General features: G+C 38.3%; 1 long non-coding RNA gene across 4 annotated transcripts in view; it reads right to left on the bottom strand.

Annotated features, from left to right (window-relative positions):
• Positions 1-16,053, bottom strand: part of LOC125161654 (uncharacterized) — a 106,690-nt gene that overhangs the window by 22,377 nt on the left and 68,260 nt on the right. For all 4 annotated transcript variants that reach the window (XR_007150707.1, XR_007150709.1, XR_007150708.1 and 1 more), the window contains exons 3-5: positions 6,234-6,344; positions 5,535-5,584; positions 197-248 (exon numbers count right to left, since the gene is read on the bottom strand). This is a non-coding gene — a long non-coding RNA (uncharacterized LOC125161654). The remainder of the gene's footprint in view (positions 1-196; positions 249-5,534; positions 5,585-6,233; positions 6,345-16,053) is intronic.

The raw sequence follows: 16,053 nt of genomic DNA, 5'->3' as shown, positions 1-16,053 counted from the left end.
TCTTGATCCTTGCAGAAACAAACCCCTTCTCTTTATTTCATTACCAACATCGTTCCCCACCACCCCCCCCCCAAAAAAAAAAAACAAACCCATGTATATTTCACAAAACCCGCACATCAGGACACATAAGTCTTTTTGGCATCTTTTATGTTATGCATTTTTTTTTTCCTTAAGGTTGTGGAAAACTGGGACTTACCCCAAAGCCGCAAAGCAGGCAATCACGAAGAGTATTTGGGTAAGAATGCAATCTGAAGAGAAAAAAAGAAAAATGAGGAAGAATATAAGCAAATAACTGTAACACTTTCAAATTACTTTTCAAATGATAATTAGCCAATGCATAGATTGAAAGTTAAATTCTTTTCACATTGTACTTGGTTTGGGTCTCCTAGTCTCTTTATTTATATCACTTTTCCTTGCCTGGCAACATATGTTACCGATTTATTATAGTATTTTTACTGTTAGCAGACAAATCTAAAGGCTAGCTGAGAAGGCTAGCTTCATCTGATGACTTTCACAACAACTGCAGGGCATCCTTGAGGGTGAGCCAATAGGCTCTTTTGAAGCTATAATACTATTAACCATTTTGATGCCGAAATATTCCTTATGGCTAAAGTTGTTTCTCTTTTTGTAGGTGCTCTGGGTTTTGCATATACAAAAGTTTAATGTAAATGATTTGTTTAGTAAATATTTCACTAGCCTTCTAAGCACTTTCTTCCATGTGTCCTAAGTTGCATAAAAGCCACATGAATGCTTTGGTTTCTTTATTTTCCCTTTCTTTTACAGGACACTGAAATCTGGACACACATTTATAAGTAAACAGCTATCAAGCATCAACTTAAGTTGTCACTTCCCCCTCCCCCACGCCATTAATTTTCTGCTATGCTACTAAAAGAAACAAATAATCTTTTAGAGTTTCAATGATCACATCTCTGATATATGTACAGTCCAGAGAAGTAAAGTTCAAGCAAGAGAGATTCTTTTTGACTAAGAATCTGAAATTACTTGGCAAATTAAAGGTGCCGTTTGTTATGGCCATTTCAATGGCTACGTGGTACTAGCCAAAGGTTTATGCCTTTTAATACGTACACATGAAAATGTTTTCGAATTGTATTTGTTGACTAAAGCTATTCATTTGAAAGCTGCCGAATAACAAACTTCCCTCTTTGATCACCTGTAATTGACTTCAGACCAAATTAGCCAGTTACTTGAATTTAAAATCTTGTTTAAAAACAATCTCTTTCTCCACTTAAATGTCCCACGTGGCGTTCACTTCCAACTTCAGGTACATTTTATAGACTTTCTTCTGAGCATGCATGGCTTAAAATTTTAGAAATTAAATCTCAAATTTTGGAAGCCAGTGTTTCTGGTCTACAAGGTCCAGCTCAGCCACTAAAATTTTAATGTAATTTTGATATTAGAATTCAGCCAATAAAACCGAGATTATTCATGGCCACACTTAGGGGTCTCACTATCCAGAAAGTGCATTTTGAGGACCTGGAATGCACCCTGCACCTCTGAGATGCAGAAGGTGCCTAAGAGGTATTGTCTGTCCAAACACACCTAGCACAGTAGACGGTCTTCAACCCGTAGCCATAACTTTCCAACGTGTTTCAGAAACACCACCAATTTGGTTTTAAAATATTTGCATGTAGAATTTGCTTTTGGAACAGGTGGTGAAATAACTACAATCCATCTCACCGTTCAGCTAATTCTATTTTTCCTTGATTAAAAGTTCACAGATATTCATCATTTATACTTCAGTATACTGGCCATAAATTTTATTTTAGTATTAATTATAATTATCCCAGCACAATAAGTACATTTTATATTTATTCATATATAGATATGCAGCTTCGTCTTAGTCTAATGTCAGTTAATCTTTAAGTGGGTTTATTGTTAATACCTATTGTCAGATATTTACGGTATTTATTTCTCTTTTGTCCCCAGGAGGCATCTGATGGTGACTATAGGTAATTTTAAGTCAGAAGCAATTATGATCAACAGGACTTGAGCTTCAGAGAATGAGGCCAACTTTCTGAAAGCATAAAGGCACAGCAATTCTGAAAGTGATTGTGTGTAGGGTTATCAATACCCAAGTGACTCAGTGCTAGTCCTGTCATTCCATGAATGACTCTATCCTAAAGGCAGTGAGGAGGACAAGTCAATTTAAATATTAATTTTCTCATAAAAAAAAATGAAGGGAGACAACGCCATAGAAGGCCCTGGAGTTTCCTTCTTCAAAAAATTATACTCTTGAACAAAAATTGAATCTTCAGCAGGATTTTATCCCCATATTTAGAAGCATGCCAACTGTGAGAATGGCGATCCAAGCTCCTTGATGCTTTTTTTCCTTCTAGACTAGGTCCTCCACTCCACGACACAGTGCCCTTGGTAGAGGCCATGGGCCTCCTTCTCTGCTTCTCTTAATCTGCCCTGTCCACCCACCACATCCTCTCTCCCTCCACCACCTTAAAACAGGTGCTTTTTAAAAACCTGAATTTAAAAATACAGGTTCCTCTGGCTTCCTGACTGGGGCTCCGTCATTATCATTCTGTAATGTATCTAAATGGCCCCTTACAGCAACTGGTCCAAGGCTAAGCTGGGATCCCCACTTCTCTGTTGTTCTCTCACCTCCACCTTGACCCCCAAGGGCCACCCCCCTGCTTTCTGTTTTGTCCATCACCTCAGTTCTTTTCCCTTGTTTCTGACCTGCACTTTTTCTGGATCAGACGCAGGCAGGTTGAGAGGTAATGAGAACCAGATGGACATAGCACAGAAATTGCCCAAATGGGTATGAGAATGTGGGGAGCTGTCAGGCATGGAGAGAAGCTGGAATTTTTCAGCAATAAAATGGGATTTATCGCCACTCTACCACAGTCATTGCCGACAACCGTTTACCTTGACAGAAACCCCATTCCAATAGGCCATGCCGATGCAGATTCTTTTTTCCCAAAGAGTGATGATTGGTATTTGTTCTAAGGCTCAAATGGCCTGCACTAAAGGTGAAGCATTAGGCCAAAGTCCTGTATTCCCCACTGAGGCAAATGAACCTGCTAAAATAAGTTCCTTCCACAATGGCTGTGTAATTGAAACCAGAAAGTGAGAGAATTTGATAAATTGCTTGACCCTGAAGGAATGTTAAGGTCATAAATTTTCATTGCATTTTTTCTCTCTCTTTTTTTTATTTTTATATATTGATTATATTTAGTATTTGCTTCAAAATTCAACAAGCTTACAGATCATCAGTTGTGGCCCCAGGGGAGAGCACAGTAAATCATCAATTAAGAGGGCAGGGGCCATTCTCGCCTCATCTTCCAGAGAGGACTGTCAGCTCCTCAGTATGCCAAGGACAGTCATGGAGGTGTCTTACATCTCAGAATTATTCCAACTTTGCACGCAATTTGTCCTAGCGTGGACAAAGTCAAACCCACAGGAAAGATTTTTCTCAGAGGGTACTGCTCTACTTCTATCATTTAAGAATGATGAACTGTTAAGAGGCTGGCAATCCATTTACAGCGATCACACCCACGTCCCTTTTTCCCCTGGAACCTAAAAGTAAGAACAATTGTATTTTAGTTTAAAAAAAAAAAGGCACTCCTCCTTTTTAGGTAAATTGAAAGTGTGCTTGCGTGTGTGTGTGTGTGTGTGTGTGTGTGTGTGTATGCTTGCTTGAAAGCACCCGCGCTTCTGAATGCTGGTTTTGGCAAGTCTGCTTTGAGATCTTTCAAACTTACTTTTTTAAAATCTGGATTATCTTAATGTGGAAATAAAACATAGGTCATAAAAACAGCCCAAACCACATATTACATAATGTAAAAAGGACTGAAATACTAAAGTCATCACATAGTAGCGAATTTCTACACATCTTGCTTGAAGGCTTGACCTGTTTTTCTAAAAAGTGGATAAACTAAGCTTGTCAGCATTCTAATTTAGTTGTATTTTCTACCAATTGCTGGTAGTGATATATTACGAAGAGAGTGTGTGTTTCGCCACTCTACCAGGTTAAATAATTTCTTGATAGCCAAAACTCCTTATCCTTGAAAATTTTAAAGAATAACCTATCTCCTTTGTGTTTATGTGCTTGGCTTGTTCTCACTGTTAAATAAATAAAATCAGGAGTACTTGATCACTAACGCATAACTTTCTGCTCAGATTTTTCAGAATTCAAGAGACCCAAACTGGGATGCAGAGTGGAACATCTGAGTGATCGCTGGGACAGTTTCTCTAACTTAGGAAAGATTCGTGCTGATTTCTTTTCACCTATTAATGATCAGTTTACAGACTGAAACCAATACTAGCTCTAGGATGTTTAAGTATTAAATAAGCACATGGACTTTTCTTTAAAACCAGCTAAACGGTAGAAGAAAAGAGATAGTTTAGGTTGCCTTCCTTAAAGTATTATCAAGAGGGGTGAGGCTAAATAATTTCCAGCCCTATATCCTACTTTATTTTGTTCAAAAGTAATTAATGACAATATTTATTAAGAGTATTTCTATCTCAATTTTTTTTTTGGTCAAGTAAAGGAATGGGAAAGAGAGTCCATAAAAGGAACCAATTCGAGTCCTTGTTATTACAAAACGTAAAAGTCAGAGAATTTGTGAGTGATACAAAGTAGTAAGGAATAAGTAGGACCAGAGCTGTTGGAAATCTTAGAATCTGGCTCCAAAGTACAGGGAAGAAGATAATTTTCATATGTTAATGCTTATATGTATATAAATATTCAAATAAGAATTCAGCAATGATCTGTCTTCATCTTATAGAGGGGAGCTCATGATGTACACATGATCTACCTTTAATCTAGCGGCTTTGTCCGTGTTAAAAACGTGGCTTCCTTCCTGTATACTTGAAAATTGTGTTGCAAGGCTACTTCAGAAAAACAAAAAATAAATATATGCATATGTATGTATATATACATACATGTAAGTATAAATAAAATATGAAGAGAAAATGGCTTCAATCACTAATATTTTTGCAAACTAATGTTCAGCTGATGCCCCTCAATTTTATATTGCATCACATTAGTGTCATAATGGTAATGACTAGCCTTTATTCACTAACAGTTTGAGTCAGCACTTTGAGACATTTTCAAATTAGGTCATACTGCACATTTGTGGCTGATACAAAGGTTGATTAAGAGAGCTGCACAATTTTAAAGTGATGTGGTGTGAGTTGAATTAAGTTCTCTCTGATAGTTACGGGAAATGTGAGCCACCATAACTAAGCAGAAATAATGTATGGGCTATAGGGGGAGAATATATTTCCACAGAGTGCTTGAAGTCATACTCATTTACAATTTCACAAAGTCCTCTGTCTGTTATGGAAGAATTCTATCATGGGGCCTAGAAACAAGCAATGAATTACAATAAGGACACTGGAGGCCTGGTCCTCAGTCCTGTTGCAGTGAAAGTCAGTTTTTGCCTTTAAGTCCCTTTTGATCTTCTCAATAAAGAGCTCCCCCCCCCCCCCCACTTCTAGACACTGACTACTGCTTTTCTGAAGTCAAAACGATCCTGTGCCACAACCAAACCATTTACCCATAATGTGATGAGGCTGAGGTCTGGCTACATTGCTATGCAAGCTGGACCTGAAGAGAGAAAAAAAGAAAAGAAGGAAAAAGGTCAATTTAAAGTGATATTATCATGACAGACCCCCAACCTCACCTAAAACGTGTAGGCACAGGACCGGCTTTAATTCACCCAGCACTGCCAAAGAATTGTAAAAATGGCTCCTGAAAGGCAGAGCACCTTTTCATTGGGTTTAAGAGGAACAAAAATAAAAGCTGAAATTCTTACTCTGTTTGCTCAAAAAGGGCCAAAGTAGCTGTTATTCACTCTATATTGCCCTCTATGTAGCAGAAAGGAGCCAGAGAATATTTTTCTAGATAAATACATGTATATTTTTTTATTGTGCAAGTGGCCTTAGAAGCCAAGGAACCTGGAGAAAAACTGCACCAGTGCATGGCACTGAACCGAAAGAAAAGCTCCTTCCTCGGCCAGCAGACTTTGGTCCCGAGGACACAAAAGGAGTTCCCTATAGTTTCTCTTGCACATACACCTGGCTTTCTTTGCATAGGCATCCTGAAACACAATGTGATCAAATCACATTGGATTTCTGTTTTTGTTCTGCTTTTTCAAATTTCAACTTCCCATGCAGACCTTTCTGGGCTTCTGGATTCTGTCCCTGTCGGAGGGACATTACAGGATGTGCTGCCCTGCCCCCTGCAGACCCCTTACCTCCAGTTTCTTCTCAGTTTTTTAGGAATTCCATCTGAGCTTTACCCGGAAGTTTGGGCTGAACTTGTTTTCTCAGGGAGAAGACATAGGCAGAGTAAGCAGGACAGGGCCCTGCTTAAAAAAAAAAAAAAAAAGTATACGTGATTTAAAAAAATAATAATAAATGCACCTAATTAGGAATATAATGTAATAGCCACAATCATTCTCAATATTTATAAATATGCTTATATTCCAGGCTCCTTATGATTTTCACAAGAATTAAAGGCAAACAGTCTTCAGATCTTGAGAGGGATATAAACAAGAACTTTTTGGAAGGAAGAGAGGGAAGGAAGGGAAGAGGAAAAACACAGGGAAGGAAGGATAAGAAAGGAAGATGGATTTCAGCTCTTTCTGTCCCAGCGAGGACCTGCTCCCAAGGTGTCCATCCCTGTTCACTGATTTCTATCCTTCAACTGTGAAAAGTTACAACCCATGCGAGTGGTAGGCAGTGACCCATACTGCCTTCAATTCTGCTGTCATGAATCTCTTGCTTTTTAAATGTTTATTTATTTACTTGAGAGAGAGAGAGGGAGAGAGAGAGAATCCCAAATAGGCTCCGTGCTCTCAGCACACAGCTTGATGCCACAAACCACGAGATCATGACCTGAGCCCAAATCAAGACTGGGACACTCAGCAGACTGAGCCACCCAGACGCCCCATGATTTTCTGGTTACTACACACAACCAATAGTTCTAATAAGCTGTAGCTTAAATTTGGATAACTCCTGGTTCTTGCTGAACTACAGAGGTTGCTCTGGGCGGAGCAATCTGATGATTTATCACAAAAGCAGAAGTCACAGAACGTCCTGTGACCCAGATTAAAACACAAATATCCCTGGGTTCATAGTCTGCCAATTAATACCTGAAGCAATGGCAGCGCTATGTCTCAAGCACATACATTTTCATTTTGAACACACCCCTGGTGTGTGCAATCACTTAATTTACATTTTCAAAAGGTCACTTGTGGTGCTCGCTGGAAGCGACTATATATTTTACTTATTTTGAGGTAGGCTAATTTGCCTACCTTGCACACCTTTCTGGCCACTGGGATGACAGATATCTGATTCAGACATAATATCGCAATGAATAGATAAAAGTAGTTTTGCCATTTTGTTAAGCAATTAAGGGAATACTTGAGTTTCTCCAACAGTTTAATTTAGTACACAAGAATAGCATCTATAAGCTATGTTTATTAATAGTGGGATTTTTATTATTATTTTCCAGAACAGATACAGTAACATTACAGGGGTTCAATATGACTTTTGATGATCTGGCATGCAGTGATTAAATAAGGTTAACCCTCATTTTATATGCTAATAGGATATTTATAATCTCCACAGCATATCCAATTTAACGATTTTATTCTCTGTTGTTCAGAAAGTATTTCTTATTAGTGAAAGAGAATACCCTTACATTCACCACAGATGCTAGTTTAATTGGGCTTGAATGCATTGTGTATAATTAGTCCACTTCTCTAATATTTCATCTATAATTACACAATGAACAATGTGCTTAAATTTCATAAAATTAGTGGGTTCAAAAGAAAGACTTCAAAAAAAAAATAAGCATTCCATTTTCAAGCTTTCCCAAGCCTTACTGAGAGCCCAGTGAAAATACAGTTCAGGCCAGTGTGAGTTTCGTGAATGGTGAATGGATGCCCAAAGGCTCTGAAGTTAAAAGCAAAAATAATGGTCTCCCCTAGCTCCACTCATCCCACCCAATGACAATGTTAGTGGCAAAACTGTTTGGTCCAGGCCCAGCTGTCACTGGAGAAACAGGATTAAAATCCCTATATACTATATTCCCAAGGTCCCTGCAAACGTCCGTCTTCAAGAAGGTATTTTGAATGTCAAATCTGTTTGGTTTGGGGTTTGGGTATTTTTCTCCCCCAGCAGTTAGAACTATTTTGGGCAAACTCATTTCAGATAGCAGCCTATGAAGTTTATCACGGAAACCAACTTTTAGTTCTGTTAGGAGTGTGACCAAATAGAGAAAGAGGGGGAACAAAAAGAGTGAGAGAATCTGGTTTGTGATTTTGAGCTTTTCTTTATTGATTGGAGGAAGTTAGAGGAGACTCTGAGTGTGCAGGTGTGTGTTGCCCATTTTAGTTCAAATGAGGCTATTTTTACACTGGCAGGATACTTAACTTGCAGAATTTAAAAAAAAAGATTCAAGGACAAATGAAAAATGTATTGTAGGGGTTAAGAGACTTTTTCAAGGGCCATAGGTAGCCTTCATTTTCAGTGCTATCCAGCTCAGGAGAGTTAGCCAAGGTCAACAACAGGTCCACATGTCCCCTTCAATGTGCCTTCTCTTGTACCCCTAAAATATCCATGTTATAAGGTTCCTAGAGGTTCTTAGTTCCTCATTTTGCTTCCAACATGTTTGTTCCACTTCTACCAACGAGAATGACAACTGTCAAAGTGATCACTGGGACCTAGCAGACTACCCATTGGTCAACAAATAAAGAACCCCCCCAAAAAGAAAACTTCAAAAAGAATCACTTACCTTTTGAACCCAGAACCTATAAGGAAAAAAACAGTTGTTTGTTGTAATTGTCAGGATCTACTCAGGAAAATAGAATCACCACCAGACAGTCAACAGAGGGATTTAAACTAGGGAACTAGTTACAAAGGTGTTGAAAGAACTGAAAGGTCAAATGGAAGCCACCAAGAGTTTGGTAATAGCAGGAATCCACTGCCATCCCTAGATGGAAGGGACAGAAGGAAGGGGACAGGTTCCAGGACCTCAGAGGAGATCCAGCTATTGCCAGAACCACCTCCAAAGCACATGAGGGCAGAGGGTGGACTATTCCAGCTCTCTCATCCACCCTACTCAGAGGGTCCTTTTGCAGAACCTTTGTAGAAGCCAGATGGCAATGTACTTTGCAAATGGCAATGTACTTTTCTGAGCCCCCTAGACTATGAAAGAGCAAGGAAAGAGCAGGAATGGGTCTAAGAGCAAACAGATACATGCCCCAAAGCGTGGTTCCTTCTCAACAAGACTTTTGTGTGAAGATAAAATTCCAAATGAATCCCGGTGTGAATTCGGTAGAAGAAAAATTGATATTTATTTTGTTTTCAAATTCCCAATGTGCTATATCTAGGAGTGCCCACTAGGAAAACAGCTATCATATTGAGGTTAAACACTGAGCAAACTCAATATATTTCACCTGTGTGGATTAAAAGGCGATACAGGTGCTTAAAAGGTTGAGGGCACCCTCAGTCCCAAACCCCTGAAGTTGTTTGTCAGGGTTATTTCTACCCCATCTATGTCATTTTCTACCCCAGTGTGGCCTACCAGTGGCAGCGTGAGGTGCAAACAGAAGGTCATTCTTGACTTCAAGTTTTCTGGTCTCATAGACTTTGTACAACCCAGACGTTGCTTGAACAAAGATGGAAGGTTTTATTCAGGATGCTTTGCTGCACCCCAACTGAGTAACCATAGATCATCTATGTTCCATGCTCCTTCACTGTACTGCTGCCCCATGGCCAGAAAAGAGCAGGACCATGGAAAAGCTGTTGATTCTATTGTGCTCATAACCCTTTATTCTTCCCGGACACCTGCTAACACTAACAGGGTTTGTTGTTCAGGCTCAGGGACAATGTCACCTTGAAACCTAGACACAAGTGCACTTTCAACATTTAACATCTTATCTCCCTTCCCCTCTATTTTCAGCCATATCACTTGTCCATTACAATACATACTGCAGTTAAAAGAGATTTGCATTTGGTCCTACAAAAATGAAGATTTCATAAGTTGGCTTTTTCCCCCCTCCTGACCAGAATCCATATTACTTGAAAAGAGAAAGGCCAAAGGGAAATTATTGCTATTTTAGACAGCAGCATAAATTTTCTTCCTATTTTTAACCTAGCTTTTAATTTAATAAGTTTTATGACCCTTATATTAAGTACATATGTTTTACAAGACATTGTGTCCCTTGAGTCACCCTGAATTTGCTCTACTGTACCAGAGTTAAATGAATGAATACCATGTTTCTGATTTTAGTTCACCCTGCATTTGATCCTTATAATATGCCTGGTAAACCTTCATAAAAACAGAGAACTCAAAGGCCATCTAAAGGCTAGCATATATTGTTTTAAATGAAGTGAATGAATATGCATCCCACTGAAGTATTTTAAATTTCGAATTTCTCTCCTATTGGTGTTTGTAATAAATAATTAAGGACATACAGAGTAGTGGAAATGGTCTCTCTCCTTCAGAACTAGCAACTAAGCATACAAACACCTTTATGTGTTTATTCCATTGGCCAATGCGCAGACATCATTCCTTCAAATTAAGGTTTCAAAATTGTAAACAACCAGATTTGGTTCTCTGAAGTGATATTAACTTCCTTCTGCAAGAAGTTCTATCATCATGTGTTCATGATCATTTGAAAATGAGTTTGGTGCTACTTAAACATAATAGAGGGTCTCACCATTCCTAAGAGAAAGACTATTTGAATAATAATTCCATGTCTACGTAAGAATAAATTTTTGAATTCATAGCAGAATGGAGAAAAACACCTACAGTGTTAGTGGAGAGGTGGGTTTAGTAGTTAGTAGTTGGTTAATGAAGACGTAGGTTTTCCTGAGTTTCCTGTGGGGTGGGCAGTGGGTAGGAGCTGTGGGAGCAGAGGAGTAAACAGTGCAAAAATGAAACAACCTTGCACTGGTGAGAAAACTTGTTTCTTCATTGTTAAGATGTAGCAGATTTTTATATCCTACCAGAGTACAGGAGCTATTGATTAGCTGAATATTCAACCAGAAAATCTTTATAATGTAATAAGATTTGTTCTGAAATATGCTTTATAAATTTTCTGCTTCAATTCTGATTTTCAAATGGTTTCCCTACATATGCCAAAGTTTAGTAAATCAAGAGCCTACTAAAAGTGCATTTTAGGTCAACGAATTGAGGGTGGCTTAAACTCAAGATGGCAAAATTAGCCTTTACACCACAGTTTCAGATTATGTGCCAGACTGTATGACTGGGTACACTTAAGTTTACTAATGTATCAAATCCAATTCAAGAAGCCATTAATTTCTTTCCTTTTCATTTTGTTTGCTTTTGTCCTACTTCAGTGACTTTGAAGGACATGACCTTAAAATATAATTGGTTATTCAGTAGAACTTCCCTCAAAGATCTACATAAGAATTGATGTTTATTTCACAATCGTGTATAGGCTCGAAAATTGATATGTTGCCTTGCGATTTTATTGTTAGAGGAAACCATCCATTATTTTCAAAAGGAAAGAATCTCAGCCTCTCTATATTTCATTTCAAAACTGAGTGACCAAAATACTAGACTTGTTTGAAATCTATTTAAATATTTGGTACCTTATAGATTATTTGCATTTAAAAGGCTTTTTGTTTTGTTTTTTAGAAAACATGTAAGAGTCTCTAATATCTAGAAACTCTTGGTCATTCAACCATCTATGTTATGGCTACTCAGCTGGGAAATACAGGTTAGGATGGAATGTTGGCATTAGGCTCCAGGAAAACCAGGGCTGGCCATTTTAGCCCGTCAGCTAGAACTCCTGGTCACCTCCCAAGGGGCAAATTGATGTCAAGTTCTGCTGTCTGTCAGGATTAAGTGCCTGTTTGCTTTTTCACTAACATGTGGTTTGAGAACAAAGCAGCTCAAATCTCCTCAGTCCCTAACAAAGCATCTCAAATTGCTGAGTAAAATTCCTTAATCCCCCATCTTAATCTGAAAACACCATCAGGCATGGTAGGACACTGTGGTCTCTTTTTGTGTTGCTTCTCCTCTCCACCCACCCCCCCTTCCCCATTCCTGACCACCTCCTCCTCAACACTGCCATTAACATGTGCATTTGACTCCCCCTTGTAAATGATTCTTCAACAGAATATAAGCCAGTTGGAAATTCAGGTAACTTGGTCCACGATCATGCTGGTTGTAGTCATTTCTATTCCTTGTCAACTTCCTTTTTAAAAGTGAAGGGAAAAAATAAAGATCATAACAGAGGGACTGACTAACCCCCCTCACATACCCTTGAAGGTTTTAGGTACACAAACAGTATCCTCAAAAAGTTTTAAAGGACAGGATTTAATTGCTTGTTTGCAATATTTGTCAACTCTCAGTCAGAAGTCAAAAGGATATGGGGATTTTGCACACAAACCCAGGATATTTTCACTAAGGTAAGAGAAGGAAGCAAAACCAATTTCAATGACTGGTTTGAAACTGTGAAACAGTCTTTGTTAACATGCATGCCGCAGTTAAAAGAGAATCAGCATTCAGAAAATAGTTCACATTATTTGCATATGTTCATTACATATTAAGGATGAAGACTTTATCCATCAACTACAGTTGAAAGGCTTCAACTTTTTGCTGCCTTAATTTGCAAAGCATTCAAGTCTGCACGTTGAATCACATGAAACCCTATTTCAACACTTCATGAGATCTTTCTTTTACTAATTTTAGTTGAAAATTGAATTACTAAATTTTTCTATGGGGGATTTTCCAGAGAGCTGCCAAATTAAGTTCTGGTCTTAGGGAAGCTGAAACTAACTCACGGCAGTTATCTTTTTTTTTTTTTTTTCTATAGGAAAGTTGAACAAGAGTCACCATAAAAAAATAATAATAAAATCAGAAAACTCTACCCCTTCACTCCAAAAATTTCATTCAGTTGAGTGCCAAGATAGATTCTGGGAGTGCCTGGGTGGCTAGTTAGGTTAAGCGTCCAACTTTGGCTCACTCATGATCTCACAGTTCATGAGTTCAAGCCCTACATCAGACTCGACGCTGTCAGCACAGAGCCTGCTTCAGATCTTCTGTCCCTCCTTCTCTCTGCCCCTTCCCTGTTCTTTCGCTCTCTCTCGCACTCAAAAATAAATAAACATTAAAAAGAAGATTCTGACCTAGTAGATTCTCACTCTTTTTTTCCTCTTTCATAATGTTCTCCTCCCTAAAACAAGTGAAGTGAATAAAACCCCTTTCCCCCAGAAATCTTGGGCTCTGTTGTAGTATATATATATATGTGAAAACTGGCAGTAAAGTTTTATAGAGAATGCAAAAGTAAGAAACCTAAAACTTTCAAACACCTATGAAAATAGCACCTATACTATATTTAATACTATCTCTTTCCCCATTTTTCTTCCTGGCATTTTTACTTTCTACAGGGATGGGTGAAGGGAAAAAGCAAAAGAAAAGGGACCTGTAAACATCATCATTCTAGTTCAAGCCTTCGTCACCAACCATCCCTTTGAAATGTTAACCTTTATTAGGAAAAAAAAAACATAATTGGAATTCAGCTACAAAACATCACATTTCTTTCAGTAAATTCATTTATCCTCATATAATTCCCACTTAAACAGTGAAGAAAAAAAAAGGCTCCCTCCCCAGTTCAGAAATGATTATCTTTTACAATTTTCAGGTTTTTAAGCTCATCACTTTTAATATAAGAAAAATAGGAAATCTGGGCAGTTGTTGCAGCCTCCTAATCCATAGATCCTCAAACATGAACCTTTCCACCCTAACCCCAAGGTTGAAGGCAATGACCTCAGATGACCTAAGTAAGAGCAGTAATCCCAGAAAAGCTTGATAATACAACATAGTATGGGTAAGAGCAGGAACTATAGCCAAACTCTGTACTTGAATCGCAGTTCTTTTGTTTCCTAGCTGTGTGACCTTGGGAAAGTTACTTGATCTCTCTGTGCCTCAATGTCTCCTACAAAATGAGAATAACGGTCATACCCAAATTATATGAATATTAAATGCATTTATAGTTGTTAAATACAGCACTGTTTGTTATCAGAATGTTTGATTTTTTTAAAACAATTACACCTTATCGGGTCAGTTTGAAAATATGATCTCTCTTTTTCTACTCTACTCTAAGAAAACCACTCTACATCCTAAGGTGACAACATAGAAAGAAGAGAAATAAAACAGTGGGAGAAGATTTTTTTTCTGCTCAGAAGAGGGAAGAATATGTAAGCCAAAAAATGTGAATATGTGAAATACATGAAAAATATATCTTTAAGTGTTCAAAGGATTCAGAAAAGGATCTGATGTGTTGCATGTCCTAATAGCCTACCTCAGTCATAACCAATAGTTCTTTGAGAACTCTTGATTATTCTAGGCAAGTTATTTTGTTAAATAAGCTGTTGTATATTTAGGCTATATCTACCTTGGCAAATATTTATTACTAGAAGCTGGGCTTGAGCAAATAAATGCCATATTTTGGGACATCTTAACAACCTAAGTTGAGATCCCAAAACAAATATTCTTAGTTTTTTTTTTTCCCTAATGGACATGCTCATTTTAAGCACCTGGGTGGAAGATTCTATAAAGTTTTCATAAGCTTTCTCATATACCCTTCCAGCTATCATTTAAACCAGCACTCCCAGTTGCCCCATTGAAATAGTCATGAAAATATTTTCTTTCATTCCCTCTTTCAGCAAGTATTCATTGAATCTCTACCTGTGCTAGGCCCTGCACTAGATATTATTATACAGCAGTGAACCACATAGACATAATCCATGCCCACAAGCATACGATTGGCAAAGATTCCCTACATACACCCATATGAGAATATTGGAAAACTTTCTTGTCACTAGTCTTCCAGGCTGGATGTGTTTTCTCAGCCTCTTCAAGAATACGGGTTATGATGACTGAGCAACACAATCTGTGAGTATTCGAGGACTCTGACTAGGAGATTTGGGTAACATTTCAAGACATTAATCTCACTTTAGTATAACCAAGTTCCCAAGGCTAAGCTTGAATGAAAAACAGTGAGGGAGTCCTTTAATACAGCTCAATTCTAATGAGGGTTAGAGAGAAAGATAAAGCATGGCTGTGGTACAAGAACAGCTGAACATTTTGTCGATCAAAGTATCAAGAAAATTTCTGTAAAGGATAAGGATCAAAATGGGGGTGTTACCAGCTGCACATGTACTGTAGCAACAGTATTTAGAAAGTTCAGGAGAGTCTCCAAACTTCTCTCAGGCCATAACTCTTCTTCACAGGTTGTACTGCAACTGAAATCATTAAAGATGGCGCCAGTCAGGGACACCTGGTCGGCTCAGTCAGTTGAGCATCCAACTCTTGATTTAGGTGCAGGCCACCATCTTGCAAATTGATCTTCGTCAATTTGAGCCCCGCGTCAGGCTCTGCGACAGTGCAGGGCCTGCTTGGGATTCTCTGCCTCCCTCTTTCTCTGCCCCTCCCTTGCTCATGCTCACTCTCTCTCTGTGTCTCAAAAATAAAATAAATAAACATTACCAAAAAAAAAGATGGCACCAATCACATGCTCATGAAGCTGAAGTCAGTGATGCAATTCTCATGCTCTCCAGCTGCTTCTGCCATATCTCACAGCTATAAACTGGTTGGTTTTGCCATATCTCACAAGTATAAACTGGTCTAGTTAGTTTTTCCATATCTCACAGCTATCAACTCATGCTAAACCTAAATAATCTTTCTGAAATGATATATTTGCAGTCACCACCAGTCAAGGGAAAGATACCAATAAATCAACTTACATATCAATTGAAAAAACTTTCAAAACACGTTCTTTAGGATCTGCCAGTGTGTAGAATGTACCACATATTATTCCCTAAGAAAAGTCTTTCCAATCATATCTAATTACAAGCCCAAAGAAAACCTGAAGGAAACCCCTCATGAAATGGAAGATCTTATAATGAAATGGAAGCCCAGATAACACCTGGTTTTCTAACTTTCATAAAACTGGTACAGAACAGTGAGGGCCTGGCCACACGAGTCTAAGGATATTGATGTTTATCTCCACTTTATTCAGTGCTTAACAG

Source organism: Prionailurus viverrinus, chromosome A3 (assembly GCF_022837055.1).
Source record: "Prionailurus viverrinus isolate Anna chromosome A3, UM_Priviv_1.0, whole genome shotgun sequence".
NCBI classification, from domain to species: domain Eukaryota; kingdom Metazoa; phylum Chordata; class Mammalia; order Carnivora; family Felidae; genus Prionailurus; species Prionailurus viverrinus.
Note: the sequence above shows the minus strand (reverse complement) of the source record. Positions and strands in the feature narration are given on the sequence as shown.